The sequence below is a fragment of the Anomaloglossus baeobatrachus genome, unplaced genomic scaffold (genome assembly GCF_048569485.1).
Source record: "Anomaloglossus baeobatrachus isolate aAnoBae1 unplaced genomic scaffold, aAnoBae1.hap1 Scaffold_332, whole genome shotgun sequence".
NCBI classification, from domain to species: Eukaryota; Metazoa; Chordata; class Amphibia; order Anura; family Aromobatidae; genus Anomaloglossus; species Anomaloglossus baeobatrachus.
The window spans coordinates 124,843-132,479 of NW_027442700.1; the positions used below are offsets into that span (position 1 = coordinate 124,843).

The 7,637-nt window shown below is 45.7% G+C and overlaps 1 pseudogene; it reads left to right on the top strand.

Moving 5' to 3' along the window:
- Nucleotides 1-5,379: 5,379 nt before the first annotated feature.
- LOC142270729 (U2 spliceosomal RNA) lies at nt 5,380-5,585 on the top strand (annotated as a pseudogene).
- Nucleotides 5,586-7,637: the final 2,052 nt, after the last annotated feature.

Genomic DNA, 7,637 nt, shown 5'->3' on the forward strand with positions numbered 1-7,637 from the left:
TACATAGCGGTTCCAGCCTAATCAACGGAGAAATCCGGGGTGTTTTTTGCGGTCAAGTTGTTGTGAGGTTTATTCCCCCAGGCCCTGGGGGCGAATATAACGTCGCAAACTTATATTGTACAACTTAAAACTTGTAAGTTAGCCAGGGGTGGTATAGTACATCTTTCATTGTATAAGTCTAAATTATTAACCAAACAAAATATATGCCACCGGCCGGGGCATTACATTAGACTGGTAAAACTAAATCAATGTGAATATTGTATCACCTCGAAGTTAATTGGTTATACAAAAGAATTTTATTCTCATTACTTTCATTTTTTATTTTATGTGGTCCTTGTTTTATGTGGTCCTTGGTTTTAGTAATAATCAGTGTATTGTATATTATCAAATACTCTGTCTTGAAACAAGGATAGCAAAAAATTTTTTATTTGTGGTCTATTAATAAAATTATAAAAACCCATCTAGCGCTGGTTTATTGTGGATTTTTACTTAAAATCCTTTACACAGTTTATTAAAGGCTACTTTACACACTGCGATATCGGTCCCGATATCGCTAGTGTGGATACCCGCCCCCATCTGTTGCGCGACACGGGCAAATCGCTGCCCATGCTGCACAACACCGACCAGACCCGTCACACATACTTACCTGCCCGGCGACGTCGCTGTGACCGGCGAACCGCCTCCTTTCTAAGGGGGCGGTCCGTGCGGCGTCACAGCGACGTCACTGAGCGACCGCCCAATAGCAGCGGAGGGGCGGAGATGAGTGGCCGGAACATCCCGCCCACCTCCTTCCTTCCTCATAGCGGCTGGGAGGCAGGTAAGGAGAGGTTCCTCGTTTCTGCGGTGTCACACGGAGCGATGTGTGCTGCCGCAGGAGCGACGAACTACATCGTTACTGCTGCAGTAACGATAATCGAGAATGGAGACCCATGTCACCGATGAGCGATTTTGCACGTTTTTGCAGCGATGCAAAATCGCTCATCGGTGTCACACGCAGCAACATCGCTAATGCGGCCGGATGTGCGTCACAAATTCCGTGACCCCAACGACTCCGCATTAGCGATGTCGCAGCGTGTAAAGCCCCCTTTAGTGGGAGTGGTGTACAGGGTCTTAGCAGTAAAGAGTATTCCATATTTCTGCCAGATACCCACAGAGATATTGAAATCTGAAAAAAGAGACTTCTGCTCATTGAAGGTAAGAACTGCTCACATAGCGTTCAACTCCACAGCAAACGAGTGCTCTAGCACTGGCATCTCAGCAGGGATATTCCCCTACTACACATGTGTGTCTGGGTCCCTGTGACAGTTTACAGGACATAACTCAGGGCACCTAGACAGAAGGCAGAGGGACTACTTTCTATTTCTGGTGTAGAGCTTAGTACAATATATATATATATACTATTACATGTGACACATGTACCTTGTATTACCATTATTCGCTGTATATGAACCCCTTTTCTCCGGGCATTATTTGTCTATAGCATTTTTCACGAACCTGAGGCAACTGAGAACCCTTCAGTGAAGGAATTCCACTAACCCTCACAATACCAACCAGGGGCCTCCCTGCAGTAACTCAGGTAGTTGTACCCATTCTCTTTCCGCATTCTATGTGTTCTTCTTCTTTCTTCTTTTTTTTCTTTTTTCTTCTTTTTATTTCTATCATGTAGTTCAGGGGTTTATAGATATATGTCCTGCATCTCATATTTCCTTTAGTGGTGCTTCTTACCCATTCTCATATCATTTACCCTAGTATTTCATGATCCTGAGGCGACTGAGAACCCTTTAATAAAGGAATCCTTTTTCACTTGAATTGTCAAGTGATACTTACCAGTGACTATCACGTAATGTTACAGGTAGTTGCATTTTCTTCCTCTTCTTTCTCTCCTTTCTTCTTTGTCACACGGTCCATTGTGTTATAGCCCACGTGTCATGATAACACTTGTACTATCTTTTCATTTAGATTCCACCTACAATTATTTACCGATTCCAGTTCTGAAATAGGCTTTCATGATCTACTCACTAGAATTCTCAAGTGCATAAGGTACTGAGACATATACATGTTCACACCATTATAAAGAACAAAGTATAAACATTGAGGTTTTTCTCACACCCATGTTCCTGTGTTCTTTGATATGATATGTGTTCATTTCCTTCACTATATAGGATTGCAAGTTTTCCATTTGTACCTTAATGGCAATGACGCTATACAATTGAACACATATCATCCTGTTATCCATATAGGTGTGTATTTACCTGCTTGACTATTTTTGGTTGTTTGATCCAGAATGTTTCTCCAGATAGGTCATGTGGAAATTTTCTTTCCTCAGTACAAATGTTTTCACTATGGCTTTGGAAAAATTTTTTGTATGTGCATCATGGTCATTTGACCCATTGTACTCTCAAGTAGCAATATATTGTACTGTTATGTTGTACTATGTACTAATTACGTGTTTATATGGTTTTGTAACCCTTTATGATCTTAGATAACTTTATCCTTGATAAAGACCTAAAAACAAGGTCGAAACGTTGGATGAATTATCCTTTTGCACAAATAAAGAATTTTCAGCATTCCAAGAGTTCTTTTCTTACGTTATTGATCACTATAGTGTGCCAGAGCTATTTCTATTGAATTGACTCTTATTTTTTCTGAGCACCTGCTATATACACAGTGACCCAGACATATTCAAGTTTCATTCAGAAGGCAGAGGGAAGCCTTAGCAGCTGAGCCTATATCTTGGCTTGTGAGCATTAGAACAGGCCGGCGATTACAGGGTAACATGAAAAATGTCCAGCTTGCATTATGACTAGAACATGACAATATCCTTTTAAGTACTAACCTATGATGCGTTCCTAAGCAGTTGATGTTATATGTTCTACATTTCATTTTCTGCATACTTTACAAGTAGTAGAATTTGCTTTGATATAGGCAACTGGATTTTCACAATGAAAAGGCAAAGGATAACGCCCGAAAAAGACGCCATACATTATGTCAGTGCCATCACTGACAAACCTGGATTGACCATGAAATACATCAATCCCCTTAAAGGTGAGTTAAAACAAGTTTTAACTAAATTGCCTTAATATTGTCATGCATTAGAATGACTGTCTTAGGTAATGATAAATATTTTCTACAGGAAGAGGAGTGTTTGCTGAAACTGAAATCGAAAAAGGGAGTTTTGTTGCAGAATATCGAGGCGAGCTCACGTATGCACTTACGATGGTAGACAACTACTCGAGATTTATGGTTGTGGTACAAGTCAAAGATCTAATGGCCCATACTGCAGCGAAGGTCTTCCAAGCACACTTATGCAGACCTCATGGCTACTCAGAGAGAGTCCTCACAGATCAAGGCACAGCCTTTGAAGCGGAAATCTTCAAGGACTTCTGCAGCTTTTACCGATGCAGGAAGATGCGCACTACACCCTACCATGCTCAAACCAATGGTTATCAACCTGCTCAGGACTTTACCCCATATTCCAGATGTGGCCTTACAAGTGATTTATAGAGGGGTAACAATACGTTGGGCTCACCGGATCTAATCTCCCTTTTTATACACCCTAAAATCTTGTTTGCTTTAGAATAAACAATAACATCATAAAGGTATAGCAGTACCGTTTCAAAGTTTCGGTGTCCCAAGCAGCATTCCATCAGCCTCTGGAAGGTTCCTGGCAAATTGCACAGCTCGAAGGGCATGCTTTTGAACTCGCAGAGACCCATCGGGGTGGCAAAGGCGGTCTTCTCCCGGTCTGCCTCAGCAACGGACACTTGCCAATAGCGACTAGTGAGATCAAGGGTAGAAAAATAATTTGCAGTTCTCAATGCAGCTAGCTATTCCTCAATACAGGGGAGTGGTGCTGTCCTTCTTCTTTAACAGGACCAACGGAGCTGCCCAGAGGTTACAACTGTCACGGATAACCCCAGCCTCCTTCATGTTGCTCAACATGTCCTTGGTACACTGGTAATGTGCAGGTAGTTTTGGCTTATATCTCTCTTTGATGGGTGGGTGTGCACTTGTGGGGATGTAGTGTTTGACCCCTTTTATTCTTCAAAAGTCTAGCGGATGTTTGCTGAAGACTTGCTCGTATTCTTGCACTAGCCTGTAGACCCCCTTCTTGTGATGTGAAGGTGTGGAGTCAGTGCCTACGTGTAATTCCTTACACCACTCCTCTGGCTGACTTGGTGAGCTGTCACTGAATGGGTGGGCTGAAGCAATGGTGGATGCTGCTGTTTGGATAGCATGTGTATCTACTGAGAACAGCTTATCAATGGTGGCAAATCGGAGCAGCTTAATCTCTTGCTCTCCGCAGTTCAATACTCTCATGGGCACTCTTCCCTTCCATATTAATGAATAAAACTATGATGTAAATAGCATATAGATACCCCACAAATGCAGATAAAAGTAGGTTATGGGAAAAGGGGGAAGAGAGAAACAGGAAAATAGTGGAATAAAGTATACCTTCCAGGTGGGAGAGGAAATGGCAGCACAGCCAGTGGAGGTGAAGCAAGGGGAGCCTGCAACTAAAGAGTTGAGAGCGTTATCACATGGTGACTGAGCCTGATTGTAACGGGAGCATAGAGGTGCCGATCCTGTCTTACCTGCGTTGGTGTAGAAGTGGGTGTCCTGTGGTGGAGTCAGCTATGTGCAGTGGTGGCCGTGGGTTCTTTTATGTGCGACCGTAGTAATAGCTGCGCCCACTTCCTGTATGGGAGTGGAATGCAGTGAGGGTAATGGAACGCACGCCTGCGCATTTGTGTTTAACGTCGCGCATGTGCAGAACGGAGAAAAGGCTGCGCTCACTTCCTAATGAAAGGGAGTGAGACGCATCTGGGAAGGGAAGGGAAAAGATTAGGGTTTGGGGATGATGAAAGGGCTTTCTACGGGCAAGGATGGCAAAGGGTGGCAGTGACGGAAAGTCAGGCAGCCTGTCCTGTCCTGTCCTGTCCGTCCGTCTTTTTGTATCATGAATTGGAAAGACTGCAAGGGGGAGGGGAGGTGCTTGTGTCCAAAAGGAGGAGTTATTCAGATTCATTGCAGTGGGCGGCGGCTGCAAAAAGCACCATTCTTCTTGTTTTTGCTCTGCAAAACAGCCTTTTCAAGGGTTGGCTTGGGTGACAAAATGTCTTCTGTAGGCGTGGGTTTGTCTCCCTCTCCCTAAGATGTGTCCGGTATAGGCCAGGGTGCCACTCAAGGCCGTAACCAATTCGGGTTATAGCTTCTCGGCCTTTTGGCTAAGATCAAGTGTAGTTTCGGAGGACGCTACCTTGGTCGGTACTGGAAGGTGCCTGGGATTGCACGTCTGCCGGCCTTGAGGAAGTGTGTGCGCCTTCTGGTGACACATAGCCCTCTTGTGCCTGGACGGTTCCCAGGCAACGGGAGGCGATCACCTTTGTTATTTTGAAGTCCTACTGATAAACAGAAAAAAAAAAAATTAAATCTGTTCTTATCAGTTTAATATCTGATACGTCCCCTCTCTGGGGACCATATATTAAATGGATTTTTAGAACAAGGAGATGGAAAAAATCTTGCTCTGTCCACTGCACGCATTGACCTGGTATTGCAGTACCTCCAGGACCGGTGCACCCCTTCTTAACCCAGTTTCCAAAAGCAGAACTCAATTCACCTGATTCAAATGAGCCCCATTAGTGAATTGAAAGAAAGCAAAAACTTTATATGCACCTCAATTTGGCCAATTCACTTTTCACACTTTCACCCTTTTTTTTATCTTTCACACCTTTTACTTGCTTTATTGATGCAAAAAGCTGTGCCAAATAGCAAACTCATCTCCACTCAACTTGACCAACTCTGCTATGTCCCGTGCAGTATCTTATTCTCAGTCTTATCTAGATCATTTGCAATTGAATAGAATAGATCCCTTTTGGCTGCTTATGACTGTGTAAAATATGTAGTTTTACTGGGCTGGGATGAGAGAATCCATTGAAGCATGGTGTAGGGATTGTGGTTCCTGTGTGCTAAGAAGAGAGGCTGGCACCAGCCAGAAAGCCCCATTGCAGCCAATAATCACTTAATAACTTTTTCAACTTGTCATCATATGGGAGGCCTTCCATTCCTTGTAGTAGTCTAGTTGCCCACCTTTGAACTGACTCTAACTTCTGAATGTCCTTATTAAAATGTGGAGCCCAAAACTGGTTCCCATATTCCAGATGTAGCCTTACAAGTGATTTATAGAGGTGTAACAATACGTTGGGATCACGGGATCTAATCTCCCTTTTTATACACCCTAAAATCTTGTCCCAAGCAGCATTCTATCAGCCTCTGGAAGGTTCCTGGCGCATTGCACAGCTCGAAGGGCATGCTTTTGAACTCGCAGAGACCCATAGGGGTGGCGAAGGCGGTCTTCTCCCGGTCTGCCTCAGCAACGGACACTTGCCAATAGTGACTAGTGAGATCAAGGGTAGAAAAATAATTTGCAGTTCTCAATGCAGCTAGCGATTCCTCAATACGGGGAGTGGTGCCGTCCTTCTTTTTTAACAGGATCAACAGAGCTGCCCAAAGGCTACAACTGTCACGGATAACCCCAGCCGCCTTCATGTTGCTCAACATGTCCTTGGTACACTGGCAATGTGAAGGTGGTATTGGCTTATAGCTCTCTTTGATGGGTGGGTGTGCACCTGTGGGGATGTGGTGTTGGACCCCTTTTATTCCCCCAAAATCTAGCGGGCTTCCCACCGGTAACCCGCTCCCCAGCTTGGATGGATGCTGAGGGAGCCCCTTTTGCCCGCAGGCTCTGGCCCTGGGAACTGTAGCCTTGGCGGTGACTGTGCTTCCCTCTACGGTGTGAGCTGTTGCCTTCAATCGGGTCTTGACTGCTGGGAAACCCTGGAGGTTCCTGTCGCTAACGGATTTGACCGGTTTTACGGCGACTCCTAGCCTGGTCGGGGTCCGTAGGCCCTGCCGGATGGTGCTGGCTTCTCTTCACTCCCCGATCTGGTACCGGCGGGCCACCGCCCATCCCCGGTCCGTACGGTTCACTCCAATCAGCCTCTCCTGCAGAAGGTCACCACCGTCTGCCAACCTTGCTGAGTGCCCGGGCCACACACCCGGACACGGTCAGTCTCCTCTCCTCTTCACTTCTCTAACTCCAAAACTGATCTCTAATCTGACTCCTTTTCCCGCCTCCAGGACTGTGAACTCCTCGGTGGGTGGGATCAACCGCCTGGCCCACCCCCTGGTGTGGACATCAGCCCCTGGAGGAAGGCAACTAGGATTTGTGTTTAGCTTCGGTGTGCCTAGCCGGAGTGTAGAGTGTGTTGGTGTAGTACCTGTGACGACCTGGCTTGTCCAGGGCGCCACATTCCCCTATAGTAAAATGCAGACCGTCCGCGGGCTGCCCGTCCATCACCGGTTTTATTTTCACAACTGAAAAAGAATAAAACGGTAAAACATGTAAAAGCATCATAAACATTTTACAACGGTACAGCTTCCGCTCTTCTCCCACCCAAACAACCTGGCCCTGATGCTGCCCCTAAGAAGCGGGCAGCACCCCTTGACCCCAGTCCAGCACCAAGTTGCCCGAGCGGGTTCTGTCTCTTTCAGGGGGCCCACGTCCAAGGGGACCCCTGAACCCCCGGAGGATCGCCACCGGTTACGGTAGTGGCGGGCCTAGGCCATCCCTTTCC